This window comes from Nothobranchius furzeri, chromosome 6 (genome assembly GCF_043380555.1).
Source record: "Nothobranchius furzeri strain GRZ-AD chromosome 6, NfurGRZ-RIMD1, whole genome shotgun sequence".
Taxonomy (NCBI): Eukaryota; Metazoa; Chordata; class Actinopteri; order Cyprinodontiformes; family Nothobranchiidae; genus Nothobranchius; species Nothobranchius furzeri.
The window spans coordinates 28,134,577-28,156,103 of NC_091746.1; positions in this window are offsets into that span (position 1 = coordinate 28,134,577).

Consider the following 21,527-nt stretch of genomic DNA (forward strand, 5'->3'; position numbering starts at 1 on the left):
AAAAACAGTTACTAACTGTGCGTCCCCGTGAGAAGTTATCACCTAGCTAGCGGTCTCCTTTGTTTTTCAGGTCCGTATTGGCGATTATAAAACGGACAGAACATAAAACACAAACCATGTTGTAGTTTTCTCCTGCTTGTTGTTGTGTTTACTGACGAAGTCACTCGTGTGACTTCGTGCTCGGTCGGTGACAGCTGCTCCCCTGCTGCTTCGCGTCTCGTGGGAAGGGCCAAGCAGCAGCTTACGCGAGCAAGACGTGCTGCTGCAGTAATGTGCTGCTGACGGCTCCGGTGGAAACCCGGGGTTAGATGTGACGGGTTCTGCAGTCACACTGATAAACTGACCAAATACGCATTAGTTCACCCAGAATGGAGCAAATAGCACCTCACTGAAAATAAAAAGTAACAATAGCCAATCACAGTGGTTGGAGGACTAATGGTCCCATACAGCTACCCGACCCTACCTTGGTACATCACAATACCGCTCACCTGGCACTGCTTGTGACCATATTGGACCTTTCCATTTTGCTTCAATGGAAAATGAAATTGTCTGTTCACCAGCACAAAGCTACTGACTAACCCTAACCCTAACCCTAACCCTAACCCTCAAACTACACAGTCCAAGGCACCTCACAGTAAAAATGGCTCCAACCACAAAAATCAGTGTTAATGATATCAAAATCAACCCTTTTAGTTTGATTCAATTGAATAAAACTTTATTCATCCCTGAGGGGCAATTTAAATTCTGGGAACTTTTAGTTAAAAAGTTCAAAAGTTATCCAAATTCAAACTTCTAACCAGTTCTTCTGTGTCTTTCTCAAAATTATCTATTGTGTGCACTGACCCATCAGACTGCCACCGTTTAAGCCAACGAAAAATCTTTTGGTTTTGCAAAAGGGCAATTGTGAGTCAAGTAATCTTAGCTGTTTTAAAAGGTTTTCACGCTGACATTTACCCGTGATAGGTAGCATGAAATTGCTTGATGCATTTGCAGGCAGTTCCTGTGACAATGACACGAACTCTTTTTCCCGCCGTTTTCTGTTTGTTCCATGTTGTCGAAGTTTGTGAGTAAGAACAGAAGTTTTCCTGCTCTGATTATAGCAATTAGCTTAGGGAACTCCGGTCAGGGGAACTGGTCCAAATGTTGCTGGTTGATGTGCTAATTCAAAGGCATGCTGCAACTTTCTTCTACACCCCCACCGAGCCTCCCCTCAGAGTTTGTCAACCCTTGTTTGAGATGCAAAGAAATCCTGCATATCACCGCGTGACAGCAGTGAACACGTGTTTACCGAACAAAAACAACCCAACCCCGGACAATTCGGATAGGTCAAGGATCTGCTGGTGCTTGGGAATACAAATGGAGATCCGTTTTCATTTCGACACAACATTTTTGAACACAGCGGATTATATTTTGTAATGGTGAGCATGCAGACCGCGTGTTTCGTTCGTGTCAGTATTGACAGATCCGGTTAGATGTTTGGCTCCGGGGGGCTCAGCTAGTCTGAGATGCATTAAAGCAAAAAGAGCCAGGGGGCAATGCTCAAGCGTCTGTCTGTTTACCGCAGACAGAAACACATGCACAATTGCACACATCCAGAGTTAGGCCTAATCTCTTCCCTGCACAAACACACATGAAACTTGCATACACACTCATCACCAGTCATACACTCACACTAGTTCACTGAAGCGGATAAAACCTGCACCTCGGCCTCAGTGGGGAGAATTCTCTCAACCCCTTTTCGCCCTGCACGTTGAAATCCCTCAAACCCTCCTTTCTTCTCTTTACACACCCTCAGGCTTTCAAACAACAAGACTTAACCCTTCCACAACAAAACACAGTCAAATATCAATTGTATTCCTGTGGTTATTCAAAAGACCCCAAGGCAGTGGATGAAATGCTTTTCTTTTAAACTTAATTCTTCCTTTGACTCATTTTCTGAGTCGAGACGAGTCCTTTAAAGTTGTGTGAAAGGGGAAGTTGTCACGGAGAATAAATGACACTAGGACCAGGACTGATAGGCTCCAAATGAATTAAACAGGTAGTTTGAGATTTGTGATTTGTCTTTCGGATAAGTAGAGCTGAAATGAAAAGATTTGAGGAAGTAGAAGAAAAGATGTGGGTTTCAGATTTGATGAGAGCACAGCCTCAGAAATTCAGATGAAAAACTTCAGACAAGCTGCCTTTTCAATTTTAGTTTTCACCACCAACAAGACCTCCGGACCTAAGCAATCAAGCTGACGGACAGAATTCCAGCCAACATTTTCTTCACGGTTGCGTGACCCCCTATCTCTGCAGAATCTGATGGACTGCAATTACCGTGGAAACAACACATTTTACAGAATGAGGTGACCGTTACTCCGCTGTTTCTGAATGAGTTTGCATGTGGGTCAGAGAGACAAAAGAGGAGATGTTTTACAGTTGGCACCACAGTAGGTTTAGTTTGGTAACTGTTCTGGTTAAAGACATATCTCAGTTTCATTCAATTCAAATGTTTTTTTTTTCCTGACTGTGTCGGCTGTGAGGTCTTTAACCGGGTTTTTCCCGATTTCAGAAGATCGGCTCATACAATGATTAGAGAGGGCAGAAGACTGTTATTGTATCATAAAAAATACTTGCTTTTGATTCATGTTCATCAAACTAATCATTGCATAATACTTTGAAAATAATGTTTAAAATGACACATTTTCACAATATTGTCTTTGTGATCAGTTAGTAAATAAAGTTTGAGCTCCAAAAGCAAAAATTCTGCCACAGGACATAAAAAACCAAACATGTCATTTGCAAAGCGAATCACTTAATAGTTGTTATTTCATGGTATATGTCAACATGTACAATAAAAATGGAATAATAATCATATTATTATTATTATTATTATTATTATTACTACTACTATTGTTATTGCTATTATTATTATTATTATTATTGTCATTATTATTATTGCTATTATTATCATTATTATTATTGTCATTATTATTATTATTATTATTATTGTCATTATTATTATTATTATTATTATTATTATTATTATTGCTATTGTTATTGCTATTATTATTATTATTATTATTACTGTCATTATTATTATTATTATTATTACTATTGTTATTGCTATTATTATTATTATTATTACTGTCATTATTATTATTATTATTATTATTACTATTATCAGTATTATTATTATTATTATTATTATTATTATTATTATTATTATTATTATCATAATTATTATTACTATTATTATTATTACTATTACTATTATTATTATTATTACTATTATCAATATTATTATTATTGTTATTATTATTATTATTATTATTATTATTATTACTTGGAGATAGGGAAGAAGCTCGGTCATCCAGAAGGGGCTCAGAGTAGACCCGCTACTCCTCTGCATCGACAGGAGCCAGTTGGGGTGGCTTGGGCATCTGGTCAGGGTGCCTCCTGCACACCTACCTGGTGAGGTTTTCTGGGCACGTCCAACTGGGAGGAGACCTAAAGGAAGACCCAGGACATGTTGGAGGGACTATGGGTGTTTCTCAATGTCAAGGCGCCTTGCTTACGAGGTCACTGTCCTTCCTTGGTCAAAAAAAATAATTGAATGGAACAGACTTGCATCACGGGACCGCAGCTTCCACGGCGGTCACGTTTCGTGAGGTGAATATATTAGTTTCAATATAAATATATAACTAGCCTTTTACTTTTTATATTGTGTATATATTTGTTACATTAAATATATAAGTGAGTTACTACCCGCTAGCCACCGAAGCTGCAACTACTAAGCAACTAACCAACCATAGATAACTTCTTTGGATCTAAAAAAAAACATGTTTAATTAGTTGTCTTAAGGCTGGTTTATGCTTCTCCGTCTGCGTCAGTGCGGAGACACGCAACGCAATTATCCATCCTTGCGTAGAGCTCCGGCAGGCACGCAAGTACGTACGGAGTCGAGCCCACTTTTCTAAACATCCGTCGAACGAGACGGAGAACGCAAGCTTGTGATTGGTCAGGACGCCGCTGTTGTTTACAGCGCCGCCATTGCAAAGAGAGCCGAGGATAACTAGCGGCAGACACGGAGATGCTTGAAGAATACCTCGCGAAAAAACTCTAAAAATATGAACGTTTAATTCCCCGTGACTGGAGGAGTGAAAAGATGCGCAGCAAGCGTTTTATTTGTGGACGGAAATGACAGGAAACGTGGGTTTAGAGGTGGGGAGCGCATGAAGCGGTGGGAGAATGAGAGACAAATATGTCCGTGTTAAAAGTCTCTTATATACACAAAAAACACAACATAAACACACTATCTTGGACCGATACATGACAGGATACCACAGAACAGCGCTACGCCCGCTGTTGTCCTGCTGGGCAATTGCTGTGCAACACTCTCCAGGAGACGAAGTAAAAGAGCAAAACGCTTCCGTCAATCCATGCGTGTCTGTCCCTTGCGGAGCTGACGGAGAAGCATAAACCAGACTTTACTTTTAAACTTGAAATTTGCCCCAGAAGTAGCTGCCGGCTTCTGATGCACCATCCTTTAGAAAATACCGCGTTGTATTCTGGGTAATTTTTGACTAAGGCTAGGCTACAAGACACCTCCCGTGTATCCTTGCCCAGCTAGCTAAACGGCTAACAAACGGAGAACACACACCTCAGTAGAACATGAACATTGGAACACGTCTTGGCGGCTCCCGATGACGTTTCTCCGAGGTAACTGGGGCGAGGCCAAGATATTGAGGCACGGTTCCTTGGCATTGAGAAATACTCTGTCTCTTGTCTGGCCAGGGAACACATTGCGGTTCCCCTGGAAGGGCTGGACCAAGTGGCTGAGGAGAGGGACGTCCGGACCTCTCGACTTGCCCCCACGACCAACACGTCCTCACACCCGAAGCATCTAAATATGATGCTGGGTGACAGTCATGGCACAAAACAAGCAGAGTTAGAAAATAGCATTTTTAGCCCCGTTGACTTGCATTCATGTTTTCGTTCTTCCGGGGACCAGTGGTGCGGAAGTGACTTACGCTCCCTATTTGAATAGGAGAACCCCCAGACTCTCCTAGACTCTGGCTGGTCAGGCTAGATGGATGGAGAGAATAATAATGGATTTGATTTATTTAGAGCTTTTCTAGATTCTCAAAGCGTTGCCATAATTCACACATTCACACATTCACACACTGCCATGATGACAAGCTACTATGTAGCCACAGCCGCCCTGGGGCAATCTGACAGAGGCGACGCTGCCGTTTTGCATCATCTCTCCACCGCCAACACAGGCCGTCTTTTCCAAGGATGCAAGAGCAGGAATTGATCCCACAACCCTCCAGTCACGAGGCATCCTGCTCTACCTCCTAAGCTGCTGCTGCCCCAAACGAAAGGCTTTTTGGTCAGCCTACAGAAATGTTATTTATCTCATGAGTTTGTTTTTAACAGCAGTTTTCAGATTGTAAATTTGTTTAGCTAAAAAAAAACTAGGTCTCTTTAGCCTCTTTCATGAGTGGTCCGACACTGACGATCACACGCTTTTACCAAATTAATTTTTGATGGTGGTATAAAGGAGTAGGGGCGGTCTCTGAGCTGTCATGGACTTCCTTTTAGCTTGGACACAATTTGCTTTTTATTGCAATTGAAGCCACACTCAAAGTTTTTTTACAAGCTGCCCCTAAAGGTGTCTTTCCTCCAACGTCCTTGTGAACTGTCGGGTGATCTGAGCTCCAACTCAAATGGACAGAAGCCCGTTTTTGGTTTCGACATAAATGCAGATGACAGCCGGGGCTCAGTGGACACTCCACGTGTGATCATGACACCTCTCTCTGGTGCACCAAAGCGTAATCTTCATTCATAAGTCTGGTGTTGCGATATTATTGCTACCAAGCTTGGTAGCACGAAAGCAGCAAAATTCCCACATCGCCAGGCCGCCACGGTGCTTTCATAAGACAAACCATCGCAGCAGATTTGCGTTAATTTGCCGACATGGTCTGTCTTATGGAAGCAGCTGTAGAGAAATGTGATTTCATGAGTTTTACGGCAAGAAACACGAACATAGTAACTTCTTGATTGTCTCAGAATTATTAGAAAGTCATAATTACAGGACTTAATATTTGTTTGAATGGCTTTTTATGCTTTCTCATTAGGTAAAATCACTTTATTGTATTCTTCCTTCTGACTTCTAACAATGCTTTTGGGATCTCCTTTCTGCTTCCTATTATAGAATTCATTTTTCTGTAGTTGCTCCTGAGAAATGAATCAAGAGCAGTCCAGAATATGCCTGCTTGTTTTTTCTTGTGTTTCTTTGAGATGGAGCGGCATTTAAAAAACGTTAAATTTAGCGTGAGCTACAACTCACTGCCACGGTGCCGACACCCTCCTCCACCAGATTCTTGTTCTGTATGAAATGGTTTTGTTCGTATTTTGTTTCATATGAAGCAGATTGAGTTTGTGCTTATGACTCTGTTTGGGTCCTCATGTAAACACAACTTCTCTCAATGCTGTAAAAAGTCAATTAAGAGATTCCTGGGAAATCAAAAACCTTGAATCAGAAAATTCACCTCCTAATGATGTCCGATGGTTTAATTCTCTCCACCGGTCATTGATATGTGGTCAACATTTAGAGTTTTTTATTTTTTTTTTTTTTTTTTTGTGTAAAACATCTTCTGGATGTTCACGTTTTAGAACTTGTTTAAAGCTGTGGATCTCTGTTTATAATCATGCAGGATGTCGTCGTCTTCCTCCGCTTATCCGGGTCCGGGTCGCGGGGGCAGCACCCCAGCTAGGGAGCTCCAGACCGTCCTCTCCCCGGCCACCTCCACCAGCTCCTCCGGCAGGACCCCAAGGCGTTCCCGGACCAGATTGGAGATGTAACCTCTCCAACGTGTCCTGGGTCGACCCGGGGGCCTCCTGCCGGCAGGACATGCCCGAAACACCTCCCCGGGGAGGCGTCCAGGAGGCATCCTGACCAGATGCCCAAACCACCTCAACTGACTCCTTTCGATTCGGAGGAGCAGCGGTTCTACTCCGAGTCCCTCCCGAATGTCCGAGCTCCTCACCCTATCTCTAAGGCTGAGCCCGGCCACCCAACGGAGGAAACTCATTTCGGCCGCTTGTATCCGCGATCTTGTTCTTTCGGTCATTACCCAAAGCTCATGACCATAGGTGAGGATTGGGACGTAGATCGACCGGTAAATCGAGAGCCTGGCTTTCTGGCTCAGCTCCCTCTTCACCACGACAGATCGGCTCAGCATCCGCATCACTGCAGACGCCGAACCAATCCGCCTGTCGATCTCCCGATCCCTCCTACCCTCACTCGTGAACAAGACCCCGAGATACTTAAACTCCTCCACTTGAGGTAGGACCTCTCTCCCGACCCGGAGTTGGCAAGCCACCCTTTCCCGGTCGCAGGATGAATTTTTAAATCTTTTTAATTTATTATTTACTTAATTCTGTGAATCACCATGATTTTCGTCTTGAGGTGCTAAAAAATAGTTTCTTCTTCTTTTACATCAGAAGTAGCTTCAGATAGAAAACAGACGGTGAAACTCTAGGATTAGACAATCCTGACAGATCTACGTCACACTGTCACTTAACATTCATGGACTCACCCATCTGGACTCATGACGAGAAATTCTGTCATTGGTTTAGCGTCCAGGAAACAGCAGAGAACGTCTCTACTAGCAGAAGCTAACTGTTCGCATTAGCTACTCCGCCACACAGAAGAACTCCTCCAGATTTGCCATTTGTAGAGGTAAAACGTCAACGTTACAGAGCAAACAGAGTCAGTGGTAAAGTCACATTGCTGTTAGCCAATCAGAGGTGAGATGTCCAAATATCAGGAAATTGCAATCCGAGTCCTGCTGAGTTGTGCCACCCTCTGCTGAAGCAGACTCACCCGTGCTGATCCAAGTGCTTGTGGGCTTTTATTTTTGCCCCAAGTATGGTTTGTGAGGCATTCATTCCTACCAGAGAGCACTGCAAATGCATTGATTAAATGAGTTTCCCACACCTGTAATATATTTACTTATGAATGTGTTTGTACTTTTTTCTGTTTTGTGTTTTTTCCCCATCTCGGGTTTCACGTGTAGCGCTTTCGGCAGCTTTTGAAACAGCTAGTTGAGCATCTGCTCCGAGATGTTTTTTTCTAGTTTACAGCTGATCAAACCAAGCTTGTTATCTTTAATAAATTATGTTTGAAAAACTGTCATGTTGTAGGTAAGCAGTTTCACCGAGGACATGAAGATCCACACGCAGATAACAAAGGTAAGTAAAAATAATATAATTGTTTATTTAAATGATGAAACGGGAGAACTAAAGGCGCTGCTCCAAAACGGGAACAGGAAGGATGCGGTATGATCAGAGACCAGGGGTCGGTGATGGTGAACTGGGTCAGGTCTAGTAGTGAAGAGGCGGCTGAACAGATGGATGAGGTGGAGATGAGCAGGAGACGGTAGTAGGTGTCCAAGATGTAGGTTGGAAGACAGGCGGGCGGTGGAGAGCGGAGGCCAGAGGATCCTGAACGACGTGACCTCGAGTGCAGCTCCAGGTGTAGGTGCAAGGTGAGGTAACTGGAGACAAGAACAACAGGTTCTTACAGGAGAATTTTGCAGGAATACAGGAATCTAGACTAGGCTGGAAGCTACCCTTGGTGAGAGTATCGACCGGCGCTGGAGTTGTGTCACACCGCTCCTTAAATCCCCTGGCCCTCTGATTAGCGAGATCGGGATCAGCTGGAGCTCACTGACACGCCCACCTGTAACACAAAACTGAAGAATGCCAGGTCACCTTTAAGGATGATTAAGGCAGCCAGTGACACGCACCGTGAGAACAAACATCTCAGCTCTAAAGCCGATCTTCATCCGCATACGTCACCCATCACGTGATCAGGAAGCAGAACATCCATGTGTTAGGAGATCGTTTTGGGCCGCTGCTGTAAAAAAAGTGAGGAGCGAACCGGAAAAGCTTCTGCCGATCACAATTCAACAACGGATTATGAAAAAATGGATAAACCTCAAAACGCGCGGATTCTTCCTGATGTAAGAGGTGAGTCTCCGCTTTGTTTTGGTTGTTTTGACGTCGACATCATCCTAGCGCGCAACGTTCTGTGACTCTTAAACAGTAAAAATGGTGAGAAACGCTGGCAGCGAATGAGTTAAAAAACACTTCAGTAGGTGGGACTTTCAGCCACATGTGCACAGGTGTTTGTTCCAAAACATTCAACATGGCAGCACACATAAGCTGCATATATTAGTTTGGTTTGACTTCCATCATCCATGATCATGCTTGCACTGCAGACACGCAGCAGGAAGCTCCTGCTATGTTGTAAGTAACAGTCTGTTGTCAGACGGACATTATTTATAAAGCACAGTTAGAACATCTGTGAGAATTATATTAAACTGACATAAGACCTGATGCACTGAATGCACTGTTCAATTACAACAGATCAAGTTTACTGGTATTTTTAACACATTTGCAGTGGTAGTAGGAGTGAATACCTTGTAAGTCATACTCTGGGTGGAGCTCAGATGCGCCGGCTGGAAGACGGAGAAGTCAGCCAGAGGAGAAAGTGGCAGCAGAAAACAGATTTGGAGTCTTATTTCCTGATATTTGGACATCTCAAATCTGATTGGTTGACAGAAACACGTTGATGTTTCATCTTCATAAATAACACAAGCCTGAAGGAGTTCTGCCATAATGTATGTGCTGGAGATGCTAATGCTAACGGTTAGCTTCTACTGGTCGAGATGTGCTCCGCTTTCTCCTGGAGGCTAAACTAACAACAGTCTTCTATTTTCTATCAGAAGCTAATGCAGGAAATAGGGGTAGGAGACTACCGTCAGCCTGCATGTTAACCTCAGAAAAATGTAAAAATAATTCAAGGTTTTTCTGTTCATCTGCTCATTAAAATAACACTAAACTGTTTTTAAAGGTTCCATATCATGAAAAAATCTACTTTTTTTTAAGCTTTCTACATCTGTGGTTAGTTCTTTATGTTGGGCGCAACCTACCAGCCCAGTTCCTTCAACAGCTGTCCACGTGCGGCTACTGATCCTGTGTTGAAGGTGTTTTTCTTTTGTTCACTCATTGCTTTAAAAAAATGATTAACACTTCTATTTTTGAAAGCATTCTTTGTTTACAGCACTTTTCCCCCACCAGCCTAAAACTTTTGCACAGGACTGTCTAGATAACATTGAGGACGGAGGCTGGCCTGTGGGATTGTTGCGGTACAGTCTAATTCAGTGTTTGCCGCCTCTGGTCCTCTCGTCCTGCACGTTTTCCACCAGTGTGTCCCTGCTGCCTCACACCTGATCTAAATGAGCGGGGGATTAACAGGCACCTGCAGCACTTGATGTTCTCATGCAGATATGTAAATCTGGTGTGCTGAAGCAGAGACGTGGAGAACGCGCAGAAAAGGGGGTCCTGAGGTCTAATACATTTGTACATCTAGTGTCCACAGTAATGTGCTTGACCTGTCCAGGGTGTACCTGGCTCTTTGATGTTTGATTGGTGAGATGGGATCCAGGTGTCCCACAAGCCCAAAGTTGGTGCAGAGATCAGCTGTTTAGAGCAAAGATGTCATTACGTTGTTACAAGGGCACGAATGGAACATGAACTGCTTGAAAATAAATTTAGAGGATGAAACAGGGAAACTTTATTTTCCCCAGTCCTCAGCTGTCCAATCCCTGGGACTTCAGCGGCCTGTTTTCCTAAGGAAAATGTGGCTTCTGAACACCAGGTCATCCTCCAAAACACTTCTCAGTGTGAGCAGGTGCACTCACACCTGCCTGCTGCCCATCTAAACCAAGCTCTGTAACGGTGAAGCCGCGATCAGACGGCTGCATCAACTTTAGGAAATAATGCTGATGCTGCTGGACCTTTTCAGAGCAGTACACACGTGGTTTTAGAGTTAAATTCATTTTATGTCACTTTGCAATTTATCCACTGCATCTTCTGGGATATCACTATCGCTGTCTTGTAACCAAATGTGGGCTCCTCTTCCTTCTGTACACGGCCTCCTTACTTTGCAGAAAGGACTCCGAGAATCATCAAATATGACCTCTGAGCTGTCAGACTGTGTTTTGAACTGTTGTGTTTAATCGTTCTGTTGTTTTAAATTATGCAGTGCTTTTAAAAAAAAAAGCTGTCTGGTATCTTGTGCTTTTTTCTGCTTTCAATTGAGTCAAAAAAGTAAACGGATGAAAACACCTTTGTGTTTTTATTCTTCATCTTCCTGAACTAAGTACTTTATCTGCAACAATTAACTGAGGAAACGTTTTGTGGACTGCACCCTCATGAATACATCAGGTGTGTGTGTGTGTGTGTGTGTGTGTGTGTGTGTGTGTGTGTGTGTGTGTCTGCTCTGTCTTATCCATCCCCTGTGAGTCGTGGATGGCTGCTTATACTGAGCCAGGATCCTCTGAAGGTTTCTTCCTGTTAAAAGGGAGGTAGTTTTTCTCTCCACTGTCGCTGAATGCTTGCTTAGTATGAGGATTGCTGTGAAGTCATTGACACTACATTTATATATATATATATATATATATATATATATATATATATATATATATGTACATATATATATATGTGTGTGTGTGTGTATAAGCTTGTAAAATTTTGAAATTAGCATGACTACAAATCAGGTGTCTGTACATCGCGTATGAAAACCTCGCAGAATCTCCTCTGCCCTAGCTTAGCTGCTACTTAGCAATTGGTCAGATTTATGGAGATTTTTCTCCTGAATGAAGGATTTGAAGTTCGATGACCTTACAGCCACTTTTCCCCAGCTTTTCTCCGTGTCTGATTCAATGACGTCAGTTTGGTGATGTGCATTTGTAGTTCTGGATGTGTTTTCACACAAAACCTAATCTAGCTATCTCCATCCGTCTATCTATCTAATCACTGTTTATGTTGTGTTTGCATCCACTACTCAGAGGACAGAACTTCAGTCGGCAGTCATGGTGAAAAGACTCTGAAACACGAACGAACGTCCCCAAGTAAATAAAATCCACAAAGCCAAATGTAAAGCTTAGAGCTGAACATTGAGCCAGAGTTTTCCCGATCAAGCAGATGTGTGTGAATACATGTGATGACTGCTTAGATGTTTATGCTAATTTATTTGGCAGATGCTTTTATCCAAAGCGACGTATAATTGTTAGCCTATAATGTTGAGATCTGTGGAGGAAACCAGAGTATCCGGAGGAAATGCACGCATGCATGGGGGGAACATGCAACTCCATGTAGAAAGGCTGCAGCCACGTTTCATACCTGCAGCCTTCTTGCTGCGAGGCTACAGCGCTACCACGCAGTAGATGGAACAAGCTAGCAGCTAGTGGATAGCAGTAGCGGCTAGTGCTAACAACTTTTATAGTTATCAATATAAACCTTACTGAGTCATCTTTATCGGAACTCAAAACATTTTGTAAAGAACGGCTTTTATCATTTGAGAAACATTTCCAAATTGAGAGCATTTACTTCAAAATCGGACTTGGAGATCCATGCTTTTATTTCCTCTCGTTTAGATTACTGTAACTCTATCTTTACTTGTTTTAACAAATCAGATGTAAGCCATCTCCAGTTGGTCCAGAACGCTGCAGCAAGGCTTTTTACAGGAACCAATAGAAGGGCTCACATAACACCAGTTTTATCTTCTTTACATTGGCTACCGGTCAAGTTTAGAATTGTTTTTAAAATTTTAGTTTTGACTTTTAGAGCTCTTAATGGACAAGCTCCACAATATTTATCAAATCAAATCAAAGCTTTATTTATAAAGCGCCTTCCGCAATCCTGTCAGGAAGCCCAAGGCGCTGAACATGGTACAGTACTAAGTTAAAGAAAGTGAATAAATCAGAAAATAAAAGTAATTAAAATTGCAGATTACAATTTACAAAAAAGGTGAAACATTCTAGTAGAAGACAAATGTGTAAAACAAGGGAAAAAGTGAACCAATGAAAACTGTGAGATAAATCAACATAAAAGAGGGCCAAATTCAAACATGTTCTGGAAATGCCAAGCGGAGGAGGTGGGTTTTTAGGCGACTCTTGAAGACTGGCAGAGATGGGGACAGCCTAACTGAGGGTGACAACTGGTTCCAGAGTGACGGTGCTAGGACTGAGAAAGCCCGGTCCCCACGGGTACGACACCTAGAACCAGGGACAACGAGCAGGCCTTGGTCAGAGGAGCGCAGAGCGCGTGATTGGGAGTGTCTGTTCAGGAGTGTGGCCAGATAGGGGGGAGCACTACCCTGGAAGAAATTAAAAACAAAGATGAGGAGTCTGAAGCGTGAACGATAGCAAACCGGAAGCCAGTGCAGGGAGGCCAGAACCGGACTGATGTGGTCCCGTTTCCTGGTCCCAGTCAGGAACCTGGCTGCGCTGTTCTGCACAACCTGTAGGCGACGCAGTGTTGACTGACACAACCCTGCATAGAGAGAGTTGCAGTAGTCAAGCCGAGAAATTACAAAGGCATGCAGTACCCGCTCCAGGTAGGCTCTTGACAGCATGGGCTTGATTTTTGCAAGGCGTCTCAGGTGAAAGAAACTGGCCCGGATCACAGAGTTGATGTGAGCATTAAATTTAAGTCCATTATCAATTTTCACCCCCAAACTGGTAACAACTGGTTTTGAGTATGGAGAAAGAGGCCCAAGATCAGCATAACGATCCACATTCCTGCTGTTGGGGTGAAAAACAATGAGCTCTGTCTTTCCCTCATTCAGATGTAGATAGTTGGCCATTAGCCAAGACTTCACCTCATTAACACAGGACACAAAGGACTGGATAGAGTGACCTTTCTCCTGACACAATGGAGAGTAAATCTGGCAATCGTCAGCATAGAGATGGAATGATAGGCCATGTTTACGAAAGATTGACCCCAGAGGTAGCAGATAAATGGCAAACAAAAGAGGACCAAGGATCGATCCCTGCGGGACCCCCCAGCGGAGCCCCTCCCAAGAAGAAAAAACATCACCCAGTTTAAAACAGAATGTCTTGTTGTGGAGATACGATCTAAAGCAGTCCAGAGCTGACCCTTTGATCCCAACCCATCATTCCAAGCGATCGAGTAGAATCGCGTGGTCATCTGTGTCGAAGGCTGCTGTCAGGTCTAACAACAGAAGCAGCACAGATGTACCCTGATCTAGTGATAGATAGATGTCATTTAGGACCCTCAGTAGAGCCGACTCTGTGCTATGGCCAGACCTGAACCCTGATTGGAAAACCTCAAACAGACCTTTTAATCCCTCACTCTTCTGGCCACACTCAATGGTCCATGTGTGTGTGTGTGTGTGTGTGTGTGTGTGTGTGTGTGTGTGTGTGTGTGTGTGTGTGTGTGTGTGTGTGTGTGTGTGTGTGTGTGTGTGTGTGTGTGTGTGTGTGTGTGTGTGTGTGTGTGTGGGCTGGAGGATGAGTGTTGTGAAGGGTTTTTTATTGTCAGGCTGTTTTTAAAATTCTGGGGATGGGAGGGAATGCGGGGCCATTTTAAATTCTTAAGCACTTTGAGCTGCATATATTGCATGATTAAGTGCTATGTAAATAAAGTTTGATTGATTGATTAATTAATTAATTGATCAGTGTAAAATTATACTTACCAGCTCTGTTTAGACTCAGATCAGGCACAACTCAGATCAAAACCTTCCTCCAGTTCAACGTCTTCGTCATTTTTGTCTCTACAGTTTTGATAGTGAGCATTTTCAGCTAAGAATGAGTTCAATTCAGTGTAACAATTACCTAAAAAAGCTGCAAGTACATAAAACAAGCTGTCAGGCGTCAGCAAAAAAAACGTAAAGTACAATATGTTTGATGCTATTTGTTCACTTCGTACTGTTGTGTTCTTGATGTCATTTGATTTTTTATGTCCTGTGGGAATGTTAGTCAGATATTTCACATGAATTTCACAGTGTAATCATTACCCATTTATGCAACAACCAAAGCTGAAACCAAACATGACAAAAATAAATTAATGTAGAGAATCTGACAAATAATGTCAAGCAGCACTTATTTTCCTCTATTGACAGAGGAAGTCACTTCAAATCTTCATTGTAGTGGGTTCTCACCTGTTCAGCGGTTTCTGAGGTTAACCACTTGCTGCTGCTGCTGTTGCAGTTGCATGGGGCTCACTGCTAACCCTCCCACCTCTGGGGACTTCGACATTAATTACCATTTTCAACAAATGCAAGAATCGCTCTCTTCCCGTTTGAGAAGCAGGTTCATTAAACGGGATCACCCACCGCACTAATGCATCACGACTGCTGTGACATGTGGCCACCCCACCCATCCCGGCTGAGAGAGACACACACATAGCTGCACTCCTGTGTTGCTTTTTCAGATTGGTGCACATATGTGTTTGTGTGTGGATGTTTGCTTGTGAGTGAGGTAGAATCAAGCCAACCTCTAATTACCTAGCTACTCATTAGTGCCCAGGTGCCACTTGCTACTGGCAGAGGCTAACTCCATGCAGGCAGCCAGGGTGACATGTTAATGGTGTAATTGTGTTGACCCGTGTACCCTGTTGGTTGATAATTACTTTCTCCATGTATTTATAATATGAGGAATTAAAATGAGAATGAGTAGCTTGGAAATAAAAAAGATGGTGGAAGGAAAAGTCCTGAGACCCTGTGGAGACCCTCTGGGAGGTGCCCTAGCTGCAGCTTAATGACCAAATCAAAGTAGAGAGATAAAGCTTTGTGTGTGTGTGTGTGTGTGTGTGTGTGTGTGTGTGTGTGTGTGTGTGTGTGTGTGTGTGTGAGCAGTATCACTTTTAGTTGTTTGCTAAATAAGCATATACTGTATCTATAAATGGTGTGGTGTATTTTAGAGTTGTTTTGGCGATAAGATAAATATCACAATATGTTGCAGACGAAACGATAAACTGCAATTCTGGATCCCAGATGTTTGCAAATTTTGTTAGAAAACGCCACCAGACGTATTCAAGACACTTTCATAATTCCAGGGAGCCCAAGTCGCAGACATCTACTTCTGGACCTTGGGTGCACGGCAATAACTATACCATACCATACCATAGTTTATTTATATAGCACGTTTAAAACACAGCATGAGAGGTCACCAAAGTGCTGCACAGACTAAACCAAAACACAACCATTCTAAGCAACTAAAACAGATCAAAAGCAGATAAAACATGAGGAATACATACAATGACACAATAAAACACTAAAACGAGTCACTGTCTAAAAACCACATCGTGAAAGTGGGTCTTTAAACGAGATTTAAAAACCGCCAGTTCCTCAGCTTTGGGGCAGCATGCACAAATGCTCGTTCACCCCACGATTTGTATCGGGGCGTGCAAAGCTGCAGGAGGTCAGCCGACCTCAACGTGCGCGTGGGTACATATGGAGTGAGCAGGTCAGAGAGATAGGCAGGTGCCAGGTCGTTGAGTGCTTCAAATACAAAAGTCAATAACTTAAACTGTACTCTGAAAATGACAGGGAGCCAGTGAAGACTTTCCAGGACAGGGGTAATATGGCTACGTTGGTTTTTGTTCGTCAAGAACCTGGCAGCAGCGTTCTGGGCGACCTGCAGCCGATTCAGGGCAGAGACCGGAGCACCAACTAGGAGAGCGTTTGCATTGAAAAAAATGCAAAGTGCAAAGAAAAAAATTAATGTAAGCCACTGAGGCTATAAAAGCTTTTTTCTAATGGATTTCACATACGCCGTCTTTAAATTTTAAATCACATTTTTTTGGCAAGGAAGCATTTATTTGTAAGAACAGCTTCTTTCCATCTGCTGTTAGACTTGTGAACAGATTATAAACACACAACCATGCTGGTCTTCTGTACTCGACACAGCGTCACGTTATCAGCCATGTTACCATTACCTGCCATTTTTTATAGCTGAAAGTTTTATTCTATTTTATTCTATTTTTAATCTTATTATTCATGTTATATGTAGCACATTAGTACCAAAGCAAGTTCCTAGTTTGTGAATTGTTTGTTCACGGACAATGGCAATAAACCTTTTCTGATTCTGATTCTGATTTTCGAATGGTGGACAAACTTATTTTACGCTTTGTGTGAAAGGAAGTGTAAAACTACTAATGCGTCTCACCATATCGACGCCATCGAACCAAACACGAAGAGGAAAAGGGTCGTGGGTTTAGCTAGGTTCTGATGTTTCTTCCAGGCAGACAGAAGGAGCATTAAACACACAGAAAACCAAAGAAAACAATCGGGCCATGAGGTCAGTGGGATTCTGCGTTGACGCCGTAAATCCAACAACTGATTTATAGTCAATCCATCCATTTATTTTCATCCGCTTATCCGGAGTCGGGTTGCGGAGGCAACAGCCTAAGTCGAGAGGCCCAGACTTCCCTCTCCCCAGCCACTTGGGCCAGCTCTTCCGGGGGAATCCCAAGGCGTTCCCTGGCCAGGTGAGAAACATAGTCCCTCCACCGTGTCCTGGGTCTACCTTTAGGTCTCTTCCTGGTTGGACGTGCCAGGAAAACCTCACCAAGGAGCTGTCCAGGAGGCATCCTGGCCAGATGCCCGAGCCACCTCAACTGGCTCCTCTCGATGTGGAGATTTATTGTCAATATAGTTTACAAAGATTTACAAGCTAACAAATCTGAAAGTATGTGACCGACATAGTTGAAACTCACAATTCCTTTACATTTAAACTGAAGTACAAATACATGCGTGATTCACGGTGTAAGGCATCGCTTTTATAACCCGTTCAGGGACCCATGATTCAACCGGAAGGGGAGGAGACTTACACTACCTATAGTGAAATCTTATTCGGTCAGAATGACGGCAATTCAGACTGCTGCCACCTAGCAGTCAGAGTTTGAATTGCACCACACAAAAGAAATACAGTAAATGTTAAATAAATACTCAATAAAAAATCTATACAGTGCTTTTTAATGATAAATGACCCGCACTTGTATAGCGCCTCTCGGAGTAAGGACTCCAAAGCGCTTTACACTACCGTGTATCATTCATCCATTCACACACACATTCACACACCGGTGGTGATGAGCTACGATGTAGCCTCAGCTGCTCTGGGGCGCACCGACAGAGGCGAGGCTGCCGAGCACAGGCGCCACCGGTCCCTCCGACCACCACCAGCAGGCAAGGTGGGTTAAGTGTCTTGCCCAAGGACACAACAGAAGAATTCTCAGTCCGGAGCCGGGATTGAACCTGCAACCTTCCGATTACTGGACAACCCGCTCAACCTGTTGAGCTACTGCTGCCCCAATTCACCGATTCAATATCATAACATTAAAGGAGGAATTTCAGTGTATCTTACATCTCTAGTTCACATGATACGCACTAACGTAGCTGTAAAATGAGGGTTTAAGAGCCGTTACTGTAGATTTTAGGTAATAGACTTTTCTCCCATTTATATAAAAGACTGTACTTTATTTGAGGCTGTCTGTTAGAACCTGCACTCATAGCACCTTTCAGAGTAAGAGAACTCCAAAGCGCTTATATTCCTTAACAATTTATTGATAAATTGCAATTTGGATATGAAACAATTACTAAAATGTCAGCCTTATAATAAAAACGTAACTGTTTCCATCACGTTTAGTGGTGTTGCTAGAGAGACTATATCTAGGTGTTATTTGCTGGCTTGCTCAGTGAAAACAACAAGCTACACCAGGTGTTTGAATGCAGAGAGAATCGTTGAATGGGGATTTATAGTCTTAAATCTACAGATCACAAATTCACACACTGAGAACAATGATTAGTTTACACATTCTCATTTCACACCACAAACCACTTGTGTTCAGTAAAGAGTGGATTGCTAAACCTCATAAGAAGAGGGCGTGAATCCTGATATCTGATCTCCTGCTGTCAAAAATGCACAGTCTATGGGCCAAGTGGATGGGTTACTGTGAACCATACTGCATGATCTGGGTGTCCAGCTGTGTGCCAGCAAGCTCTGAGCCAGCTGTCTGCAGGTTTTCATCATAACCAAGCCATCTTTCGACTGTTTGGCACGGCTTCAAGTAGCAGGAAGAAGCGCCTCAACAAGATAACCTGCTGAGGGGCATCAGTGAAAATGGAAGTCAGCTTTTTGTGATACCTGGCTCGCCACCCGCTGTAGTTTCCTGTGTGACTATGGGCCTTACATACAATAACGGTTCTGTCATCGTGATGAATGTTGCTTACAGTGTTGACCTTGATTCAGATAAAACTGGAATTACAGATTTCCACAGAGCAGCTGCGGCTCTGAAAACACCCCCATGGAGTCCAAAAAACTCTTCAACCAACGTGGGTCTCCTTTTGGGAATTTAAAGGTGGTGTAATTGCATTAGAATGACCTGACTTAGGGTACTTTTGAACTGTTAACTTGTCAGATGAGACAAGTATTAACTGTTAGCACTGCTCTGGCTGATATATATACATGTTTTGGTTTTAACTCTGCTTCAACCCACCTGATTTCAATCAGCAGGTGATAAACAGGCTTCTGAGGAGCTTGATGAGCTGCTGCACAAGTGTTCAACCATTGAATCAAGTGTGCTGGAGCAGAGAAACCACTAAAATGTGCTGGATAACGGCCCTTCAGGCCCGGAATTGAATAGCCCTGGACTAAACCGTCTGTTGCATGCATGCATATCGCCTTCTGTGATAAAGTTTAATGCAATAAATGGTGGTTAAAAAAACAATAAATCATCCCAGCATCGTTTTAAAAGATAAATAAATGCGCTTTCAAGGCAAAGCAACATTACGAGAATTAGCTCTAGCTTGCAGACAATTTTTATTTAATAAAGCAGCAAGACATAATTATGGTTTCTTCCAGGTGTAACGTCCAGCAATGGTCAGTTTTTAGGTACAGTTTGACCATTTAACATCTGGTCAAAAAGGAGACATGAGACTGCATGTGTTCCCTTTAAATCAGCCTGCCTCCATCCCACCAGCTGGAGCTCAGAGCCTGCAGCTCTGAACACGGATAACGAAATGTTAACAATAATGTTCTCTCCTCAAGGTCCAATCTTCAGGAGAGAACATTATTGTGGACTCTGGTTCAGATTTCACTGTCATGTCCAGTTCTCTCTGGGAGCATGTCCGCTTGGCTGCAGCTGCACAGGGTCGTGTCTTACCACTCACACCCTGCGCCATGAACATCTGTCTTTACTCTCCAGGCCAAATGAACTTGTCGAATGTGGTGTTCCTCAGCTTCGCAGTGGGAGACATGTCCGTGAGCCATCCAGTGTTTGTAGCTGATTTCCTTTCCTGTTGGGGGAGGACCTGCTCTGACGCTTTAAGGCTGTCAATTCATTCGATGATTGGACACTCCGAACTTGGCTGACTCAACCGACGCCCTTGGCGCCTCTTGAGGACCTCCATCCCTCTTTAGATGTTGTTAACTACAACAGCGCTGCCAGTCTGACCAGTCGATCCAGTACCTCTGAGGTCAGTGACATCCACAGTGTCTGTGTTGCCTCTTCAGCAGGACCACTTCACCCTGTGGTGGGACAACTACCTACTCTAGGGGGAGTTGGCGATTGCAGTGACACACCACCTGAGACTCTGCACCCTGTGGTGGGAACACCATCTGCCAAGGGGGGGGTGGCACTGATACTCCGGCTGAAGCCCTGCACCTTGTGGTGGTGACCCCACCTGCCGAAGGGCGGGCTGATGACATCACTGACCCTACGGCACTACAGCTGGAGCTGGTGACCTCTAGCCCTGAGGTTGGTGACTCCCCTACCAAAGGAGAGGTTGAATGGCGCCCTGTACCACTACTGGCTGACCCTGATCTCTCTGACTGCACCTGCACGTCGACCAAGGGCCCTCCAGAGCACTCACCTGCGCCGGACCCTCGCAAGGCCACACCAGTCCACAGTCTAAAACGTTCTTGGTTTCCGTTTCCAGGTCTGACAAAATATGTTTTGTTAGTTGAGTGTATCGTCTGATGTCAACCGCAGCTGATTCATTCTCAGCCTCCTCTAACGCATCTGTACGAATCTGGGCCCTCTTTGGGTATCACGTTCCGAGACCGCCCAGGTCTGTTAATGACCTACTCTCGTCTGTTCACACAAAATATTTTTGTTAAATTTGACCCCGCTGTGGCGTGTACTGATAAGATGATGAATGCCTTTGGCAACATCCCAGAAACTGGAGCCCACTGGACTAGTACCCTGACGTAGCACTCCGAAGCTGAGGTCCATCACATACTAGTCCAGGCACTTTATTTCACGGTTTTGAACAGTGATCTTTCCAGTACCAGCATTAGACCGAAGCGTTTCCTAGAAGGATTTCTCAGTAGCATATGCAACTGGCTCTCTTTTAAATTTTGGATTCTCTTCAGTCAACTCGATCGAGAATAACACAGTTTGTCGACACTTTGATGAGCTTAACAGAGAATATCCAGCTCTGCGTAAGCAGGTACTGCAGCAACAGCGTGCTTTGAGACAGCTGGGCACGTCTAAACAACAGACTATGGTGGTACTCAACACTCATAGCGACATTTTGCGTAAAACAACCTCCGCTGTGAACGAATTACGTTCTTTTGTGAATGCTGATTATGCTCATACACAGATTCTGACCACTCGCCTGTCCGATTATGGTCGGGACACGAGTGCCGCGATTGACACCCTTC